This window comes from Gadus chalcogrammus, chromosome 12 (assembly GCF_026213295.1).
Source record: "Gadus chalcogrammus isolate NIFS_2021 chromosome 12, NIFS_Gcha_1.0, whole genome shotgun sequence".
Taxonomy (NCBI): domain Eukaryota; kingdom Metazoa; phylum Chordata; class Actinopteri; order Gadiformes; family Gadidae; genus Gadus; species Gadus chalcogrammus.
In genome coordinates, this window is record NC_079423.1 from 19,546,038 (window position 1) to 19,555,457 (window position 9,420).

Consider the following 9,420-nt stretch of genomic DNA (forward strand, 5'->3'; position numbering starts at 1 on the left):
TCTCGGTGTGGAGTGCCCACCGCAGGGAGGCAACTAGATCCTTTAGGTGGTGGTGCCCCCTTCCCGAGTGTGGTTTCACGTGTGTCCTCTTGGAATTTATCATTTATCATTTTGATCCTGTGTTGCTGTGTGTATGTGCGAGCACGAGTGACTGGTTGGTGTTTATGTGTCCCCCCCCCTCCGTCTCCTGGTATCTTGCCCCCTGCTGGTAAGCCTCAGCCCTAACCATCCTGTCTATCCCCTACATACCAATTGATTTCATTTATCCTGTTTTTTTTACATGTGGAACACGCATGTTTTAGTTAATAAAAACAACCTATTTTTGGAACTTCGTCTCTGGTGCCGTCAGTCAAACGAACGTGTGTGCTATATAATTGTTTGGATTTAATTGATTAGTATATCCCTGGGTGCAATCCCTAGGGTGGCGTTGTCGGTTAGCTTGTTTTTCCCCTAATGCCACATGTGTATGCCAGTGTTTGGTCGTAAACAGGTATGTGTTAGCATAGCAAACAACTGTAGCATTTCTGTTTTATGTAGCCACACTAACATCATGTTTGGTCGTAAACAGGACCAACTGCAATCAGCTCATTGGGGCTGCTGCTGCTTTGCCAGGCTGATCTTGCCTTTCCACGCTACTCTGCTTCGCTGCTGCATTGCTGGCTGATATTGCCTTTCCACGCTACTCCGCTTCACTGCTGCTGCACGCCGTGTTGTTTACTTCACGTGCTTTGCTCCGGCTGGCACCGCGTGCCTACTGCCGCCTGTCGCTGCGGCGCACCCCCCCCGAGGTAGTTCTACCAAGGGTGTTCATCCAGTGTGCCTTTTAACCGGGGTTTCCCCCCATCCGTGTGTGCATGAGTGTTGATGTGTGTTCTAATTATTTGAATGATTTGTTTTCTTTTGGTTTGATTACTTATCTAGTTCTGCGTTTATCTCAACTATTTTGTGTGTATTGTTTTTCTTTTGGTTTGATTACTTATTTAGTTCTGCGTTTATCTCAACTATTTTGTGTGTATTGTTTGTTTTCTTTTGATTTGATTACTTATTTAGTTTTGCGTTTATCTCAACTATTTTGTGTGTATTGTTTGTTTTCGTTTGGTTGCATGGTGAAGATTTTGCATTGAAAAGGAAAGAAGTTATTTAATAAATTGTATTTTTCTATAACATTTGAACTACGTCTCATGCCTTCTAAACGAGTGGACTTACCTGTGTGCTTTGCACTTTACATCAATTCCCTGAGGTGAAATTCCCAGGGTGGCGTTGTCGGTTCCTTTTTCTTATTTCTTACGCCCCGTGCCCACTACCTCCGTCAGTTGTCCGTTGCCCATTGACTTTGAATGGGGACGGTCGCGCAATGCATTGTGGATCCGTCCGTTGACTTGGAGCGTTCGCCACCGTCAAAAAGTTGAAAAATGTTCAACTTTTTCGGCAGCGACGGATCCGTCATCCAATCAGATCGCGTATGCAAATTTAAGCACTGTGACGCGACTCGGGCTCTGACGATACTGGAAAGCGGGAAAGCGGGTAATCTTGCCTCGCAACAAGCAGGAAGAAGCGTGAAGAACCTGGCGAACCGATTTGATTGGCTGACGGATGCATCTGCAAAGACTACCCCCCCATCCGTCAGCCACGCCTTCTGACGTCCGTTGACTGACGGTGCAGTGGGCACGAGGCGTTAGTTAGATCTTTTAGTTTATTTTCCTTTCGCCCACCACCTTGCCACACTTGGCGTTGTCGGCAGGATCACTTTTTTTTCGAACGGCTTAGACGTGTGATCAAAAAGTGATTCTAACGCTCTGAAAAGCATTTTGCGCTCATAAACAAGAAATGTTGATATCTCTGTCAATTTCAATGCAAACGTGTTACTAAGCTCACCACAGGGTTGAAGGGCCAAACTCCACCATTTGGAAGTGATCAAAAAGTTATTCTAACGCTCTGAAAAACATTTTGCGCTCATAAACAAGAAATGTTGATATCTCTGTCAATTTCAATGCTAATGTGTTACTAAGCTCACCACAGGGTTATAGGGCCATTACTCCACCATTTGGAAGTAGTTTTGAGCAAAATCAACAATGTAAGGTCAAAAACACATTGTTGGCCAAAAAGTGATTCTAGCGCTCTGAAAAGCATTTTGCGCTCATAAAAATAAGACATGTTGATATCTCTGTCAATTTCAATGCAAACGCGTTACTAAGCTCACCACAGGGTTATAGGGCCATTACCCCACCATTTGGAAGTAGTTTTGAGCAAAATCAACAATGTAAGGTCAAAAACACATTGTTGGCCAAAAAGTGATTCTAGCGCTCTGAAAAGCATTTTGCGCTCATAAAAATAAGACATGTTGATATCTCTGTCAATTTCAATGCAAACGTGTTACTAAGCTCACCACAGAGTTATAGGGCCATTACTCCACCATTTGGAAGTAGTTTTGAGCAAAATCAACAATGTAAGGTCAAAAACACATTGTTGGCCAAAAAGTGATTCTTATCGCTCTGAAAAGCATTTTGCGCTCATAAAAATAAGACATGTTGATATCTCTGTCAATTTCAATGCAAACGTGTTACTAAGCTTACCAAAGGGTTGAAGGGCCAAACTCCACCATTTGGAAGTGATCAAAAAGTGATTCTAACGCTCTGAAAAGCATTTTGCGCTCATAAACAAGAAATGTTGATATCTCTGTCAATTTCAATGCAAACGTGTTACTAAGCTCACCACAGGGTTATAGGGCCATTACTCCACCATTTGGAAGTAGTTTTGAGCAAAATCAACAATGTAAGGTCAAAAACACATTGTTGGCCAAAAAGTGATTCTAGCGCTCTGAAAAGCATTTTGCGCTCATAAAAATAAGACATGTTGATATCTCTGTCAATTTCAATGCATTGGAAGTGATCAAAAAGTGATTCTAACGCTCTGAAAAGCATTTTGCGCTCATGAACAAGAAATGTTGATATCTCTGTCAATTTCAATGCAAACGTGTTACTAAGCTTACCAAAGGGTTGAAGGGCCAAACTCCACCATTTGGAAGTGATCAAAAAGTGATTCTAACGCTCTGAAAAGCATTTTGCGCTCGTAAACAAGAAATGTTGATATCTCTGTCAATTTCAATGCAAACGTGTTACTAAGCTGACCGTAGCGTTATAGGGCCAACTCCACCATTTGGAAGTGATCAAAAAGTGATTCTAACGCTCTGAAAAGCATTTTGCGCTCGTAAACAAGAAATGTTGATATCTCTGTCAATTTCAATGCAAACGTGTTACTAAGCTCACCACAGGTTTAAAGGGCCATTACTCCACCATTTGGAAGTAGTTTTGAGCAAAATCAACAATGTAAGGTCAAAAACACATTGTGGGCCAAAAAGTGATTCTAGCGCTCTGAAAAGCATTTTGCGCTCATAAAAATAAGACATGTTGATATCTCTGTCAATTTCAATGCAAACGTGTTACTAAGCTTACCAAAGGGTTGAAGGGCCAAACTCCACCATTTGGAAGTGATCAAAAAGTGATTCTAACGCTCTGAAAAGCATTTTGCGCTCATAAACAAGAAATGTTGATATCTCTGTCAATTTCAATGCAAACGTGTTACTAAGCTCACCGTAGCGTTATAGGGCCAACTCCACCATTTGGAAGTGATCAAAAAGTGATTCTAACGCTCTGAAAAGCATTTTGCACTCATAAACAAGAAATGTTGATATCTCTGTCAATTGCAATGCAAACGTGTTACTAAGCTCACCGTAGCGTTATAGGGCCAACTCCACCATTTGGAAGTGATCAAAAAGTGATTCTAACGCTCTGAAAAGCATTTTGCGCTCATAAACAAGAAATGTTGATATCTCTGTCAATTTCAATGCAAACGTGTTACTAAGCTCACCACAGGGTTATAGGGCCATTACTCCACCATTTGGAAGTAGTTTTGAGCAAAATCAACAATGTAAGGTCAAAAACACATTGTTGGCCAAAAAGTGATTCTAGCGCTCTGAAAAGCATTTTGCGCTCATAAAAATAAGACATGTTGATATCTCTGTCAATTTCAATGCAAACGTGTTACTAAGCTTACCAAAGGGTTGAAGGGCCAAACTCCACCATTTGGAAGTAGTTTTGAGCAAAATCAACAATGTAAGGTCAAAAACACATTGTTGGCCAAAAAGTGATTCTAGCGCTCTGAAAAGCATTTTGCGCTCATAAAAATAAGACATGTTGATATCTCTGTCAATTTCAATGCATTGGAAGTGATCAAAAAGTGATTCTAACGCTCTGAAAAGCATTTTGCGCTCATAAACAAGAAATGTTGATATCTCTGTCAATTTCAATGCAAACGTGTTACTAAGCTTACCAAAGGGTTGAAGGGCCAAACTCCACCATTTGGAAGTGATCAAAAAGTGATTCTAACGCTCTGAAAAGCATTTTGCGCTCGTAAACAAGAAATGTTGATATCTCTGTCAATTTCAATGCAAACGTGTTACTAAGCTGACCGTAGCGTTATAGGGCCAACTCCACCATTTGGAAGTGATCAAAAAGTGATTCTAACGCTCTGAAAAGCATTTTGCGCTCGTAAACAAGAAATGTTGATATCTCTGTCAATTTCAATGCAAACGTGTTACTAAGCTCACCACAGGTTTAAAGGGCCATTACTCCACCATTTGGAAGTAGTTTTGAGCAAAATCAACAATGTAAGGTCAAAAACACATTGTGGGCCAAAAAGTGATTCTAGCGCTCTGAAAAGCATTTTGCGCTCATAAAAATAAGACATGTTGATATCTCTGTCAATTTCAATGCAAACGTGTTACTAAGCTTACCAAAGGGTTGAAGGGCCAAACTCCACCATTTGGAAGTGATCAAAAAGTGATTCTAACGCTCTGAAAAGCATTTTGCGCTCATAAACAAGAAATGTTGATATCTCTGTCAATTTCAATGCAAACGTGTTACTAAGCTCACCGTAGCGTTATAGGGCCAACTCCACCATTTGGAAGTGATCAAAAAGTGATTCTAACGCTCTGAAAAGCATTTTGCACTCATAAACAAGAAATGTTGATATCTCTGTCAATTTCAATGCAAACGTGTTACTAAGCTCACCGTAGCGTTATAGGGCAAACTCCACCATTTGGAAGTGATCAAAAAGTGATTCTAACGCTCTGAAAAGCATTTTGCGCTCATAAACAAGAAATGTTGATATCTCTGTCAATTTCAATGCAAACGTGTTACTAAGCTCACCACAGGGTTATAGGGCCATTACTCCACCATTTGGAAGTAGTTTTGAGCAAAATCAACAATGTAAGGTCAAAAACACATTGTTGGCCAAAAAGTGATTCTAGCGCTCTGAAAAGCATTTTGCGCTCATAAAAATAAGACATGTTGATATCTCTGTCAATTTCAATGCAAACGTGTTACTAAGCTTACCAAAGGGTTGAAGGGCCAAACTCCACCATTTGGAAGTGATCAAAAAGTGATTCTAACGCTCTGAAAAGCATTTTGCGCTCATAAACAAGAAATGTTGATATCTCTGTCAATTTCAATGCAAACGTGTTACTAAGCTCACCGTAGCGTTATAGGGCCAACTCCACCATTTGGAAGTGATTTGGAAGAGCGTTAGAGCGCAAAACGCTCTGAAAAGCATTTTGCGCTCATAAAAATAAGACATGTTGATATCTCTGTCAATTTCAATGCAAACGTGTTAATAAGCTTACCAAAGGGTTGAAGGGCCAAACTCCACCATTTGGAAGTGATCAAAAAGTGATTCTAACGCTCTGAAAAGCATTTTGCGCTCGTAAACAAGAAATGTTGATATCTCTGTCAATTTCAATGCAAACGTGTTACTAAGCTCATCACAGGTTTATAGGGCCATTACTCCACCATTTGGAAGTAGTTTTGAGCAAAATCAACAATGTAAGGTCAAAAACACATTGTGGGCCAAAAAGTGATTCTAGCGCTCTGAAAAGCATTTTGCGCTCATAAAAATAAGACATGTTGATATCTCTGTCAATTTCAATGCAAACGTGTTACTAAGCTTACCAAAGGGTTGAAGGGCCAAACTCCACCATTTGGAAGTGATCAAAAAGTGATTCTAACGCTCTGAAAAGCATTTTGCGCTCATAAACAAGAAATGTTGATATCTCTGTCAATTTCAATGCAAACGTGTTACTAAGCTCACCACAGGGTTATAGGGCCATTACTCCACCATTTGGAAGTAGTTTTGAGCAAAATCAACAATGTCAGGTCAAAAACACATTGTTGGCCAAAAAGTCATTCTAGCGCTCTGAAAAGCATTTTGCGCTCATAAAAATAAGACATGTTGATATCTCTGGCAATTTCAATGCAAACGCGTTACTAAGCTCACCACAGGGTTATAGGGCCATTACTCCACCATTTGGAAGTAGTTTTGAGCAAAATCAACAATGTAAGGTCAAAAACACATTGTTGGCCAAAAAGTGATTCTGGCGCTCTGAAAAGCATTTTACGCTCATAAAAATAAGACATGTTGATATCTCTGTCAATTTCAATGCAAACGTGTTACTAAGCTCACCACAGGGTTATAGGGCCATTACTCCACCATTTGGAAGTAGTTTTGAGCAAAATCAACAATGTCAGGTCAAAAACACATTGTTGGCCAAAAAGTCATTCTAGCGCTCTGAAAAGCATTTTGCGCTCATAAAAATAAGACATGTTGATATCTCTGGCAATTTCAATGCAAACGCGTTACTAAGCTCACCACAGGGTTATAGGGCCATTACTCCACCATTTGGAAGTAGTTTTGAGCAAAATCAACAATGTAAGGTCAAAAACACATTGTTGGCCAAAAAGTGATTCTGGCGCTCTGAAAAGCATTTTACGCTCATAAAAATAAGACATGTTGATATCTCTGTCAATTTCAATGCAAACGTGTTACTAAGCTCACCACAGAGTTATAGGGCCATTACTCCACCATTTGGAAGTAGTTTTGAGCAAAATCAACAATGTAAGGTCAAAAACACATTGTTGGCCAAAAAGTGATTCTTATCGCTCTGAAAAGCATTTTGCGCTCATAAAAATAAGACATGTTGATATCTCTGTCAATTTCAATGCAAACGTGTTACTAAGCTTACCAAAGGGTTGAAGGGCCAAACTCCACCATTTGGAAGTGATCAAAAAGTGATTCTAACGCTCTGAAAAGCATTTTGCGCTCGTAAACAAGAAATGTTGATATCTCTGTCAATTTCAATGCAAACGTGTTACTAAGCTGACCGTAGCGTTATAGGGCCAACTCCACCATTTGGAAGTGATCAAAAAGTGATTCTAACGCTCTGAAAAGCATTTTGCGCTCGTAAACAAGAAATGTTGATATCTCGGTCAATTTCAATGCAAACGTGTTACTAAGCTCACCACAGGTTTATAGGGCCATTACTCCACCATTTGGAAGTAGTTTTGAGCAAAATCAACAATGTAAGGTCAAAAACACATTGTGGGCCAAAAAGTGATTCTAGCGCTCTGAAAAGCATTTTGCGCTCATAAAAATAAGACATGTTGAAATCTCTGTCAATTTCAATGCAAACGTGTTACTAAGCTTACCAAAGGGTTGAAGGGCCAAACTCCACCATTTGGAAGTAGTTTTGAGCAAAATCAACAATGTAAGGTCAAAAACACATTGTTGGCCAAAAAGTGATTCTAGCGCTCTGAAAAGCATTTTGCGCTCATAAAAATAAGACATGTTGATATCTCTGTCAATTTAAATGCAAACGCGTTACTAAGCTCACCACAGGGTTATAGGGCCATTACTCCACCATTTGGAAGTAGTTTTGAGCAAAATCAACAATGTAAGGTCAAAAACACATTGTTGGCCAAAAAGTGATTCTAGCGCTCTGAAAAGCATTTTGCGCTCATAAAAATAAGACATGTTGATATCTCTGTCAATTTCAATGCATTGGAAGTGATCAAAAAGTGATTCTAACGCTCTGAAAAGCATTTTGCGCTCATAAACAAGAAATGTTGATATCTCTGTCAATTTCAATGCAAACGTGTTACTAAGCTCACCGTAGCGTTATAGGGCCAACTCCACCATTTGGAAGTGATCAAAAAGTGATTCTAACGCTCTGAAAAGCATTTTGCGCTCATAAACAAGAAATGTTGATATCTCTGTCAATTTCAATGCAAACGTGTTACTAAGCTCACCACAGGGTTATAGGGCCATTACTCCACCATTTGGAAGTAGTTTTGAGCAAAATCAACAATGTCAGGTCAAAAACACATTGTTGGCCAAAAAGTGATTCTAGCGCTCTGAAAAGCATTTTGCGCTCATAAAAATAAGACATGTTGATATCTCTGTCAATTTCAATGCAAACGCGTTACTAAGCTCACCACAGGGTTATAGGGCCATTACTCCACCATTTGGAAGTAGTTTTGAGCAAAATCAACAATGTAAGGTCAAAAACACATTGTTGGCCAAAAAGTGATTCTAGCGCTCTGAAAAGCATTTTGCGCTCATAAAAATAAGACATGTTGATATCTCTGTCAATTTCAATGCAAACGTGTTACTAAGCTCACCACAGAGTTATAGGGCCATTACTCCACCATTTGGAAGTAGTTTTGAGCAAAATCAACAATGTAAGGTCAAAAACACATTGTTGGCCAAAAAGTGATTCTTATCGCTCTGAAAAGCATTTTGCGCTCATAAAAATAAGACATGTTGATATCTCTGTCAATTTCAATGCAAACGTGTTACTAAGCTTACCAAAGGGTTGAAGGGCCAAACTCCACCATTTGGAAGTGATCAAAAAGTGATTCTAACGCTCTGAAAAGCATTTTGCGCTCATAAACAAGAAATGTTGATATCTCTGTCAATTTCAATGCAAACGTGTTGTTGATCTGATCTTGCCTTTCCACGCTACTCTGCTTCGCTGCTGCATTGCTGGCTGATATTGCCTTTCCACGCTACTCCGCTTCACTGCTGCTGCACGCCGTGTTGTTTACTTCACGTGCTTTGCTCCGGCTGGCACCTCGTGCCTACTGCCGCCTGTCGCTGCGGCGCACCCCCCCCGAGGTAGTTCTACCAAGGGTGTTCATCCAGTGTGCCTTTTAACCGGGGTTTCCCCATATCCGTGTGTGCATGAGTGTTGATGTGTGTTCTAATTATTTGAATGATTTGTTTTCTTTTGGTTTGATTACTTATCTAGTTCTGCGTTTATCTCAACTATTTTGTGAGGGAGAACTCCCTCACTATAGGTTTGACTTTCGTGGTGCTTTTGCATCATCGTAGCTACTAGTAGTGTAGTGAGTTTGTAGTAATAATGGAGGAGGAAACTCAGGAACTTAGAGAGCTGATTGCACAGTTAAAAGCAGATAATGAGCGGTTGCGACAGGGACAGGCTGGCTCAAGTGCTCTACAGTCTACCTCTTCAGCAGTACCTGCTGCCTCTCCTACTTCTGTTCCCTCTGTAGCAGAGAGACTAATTTT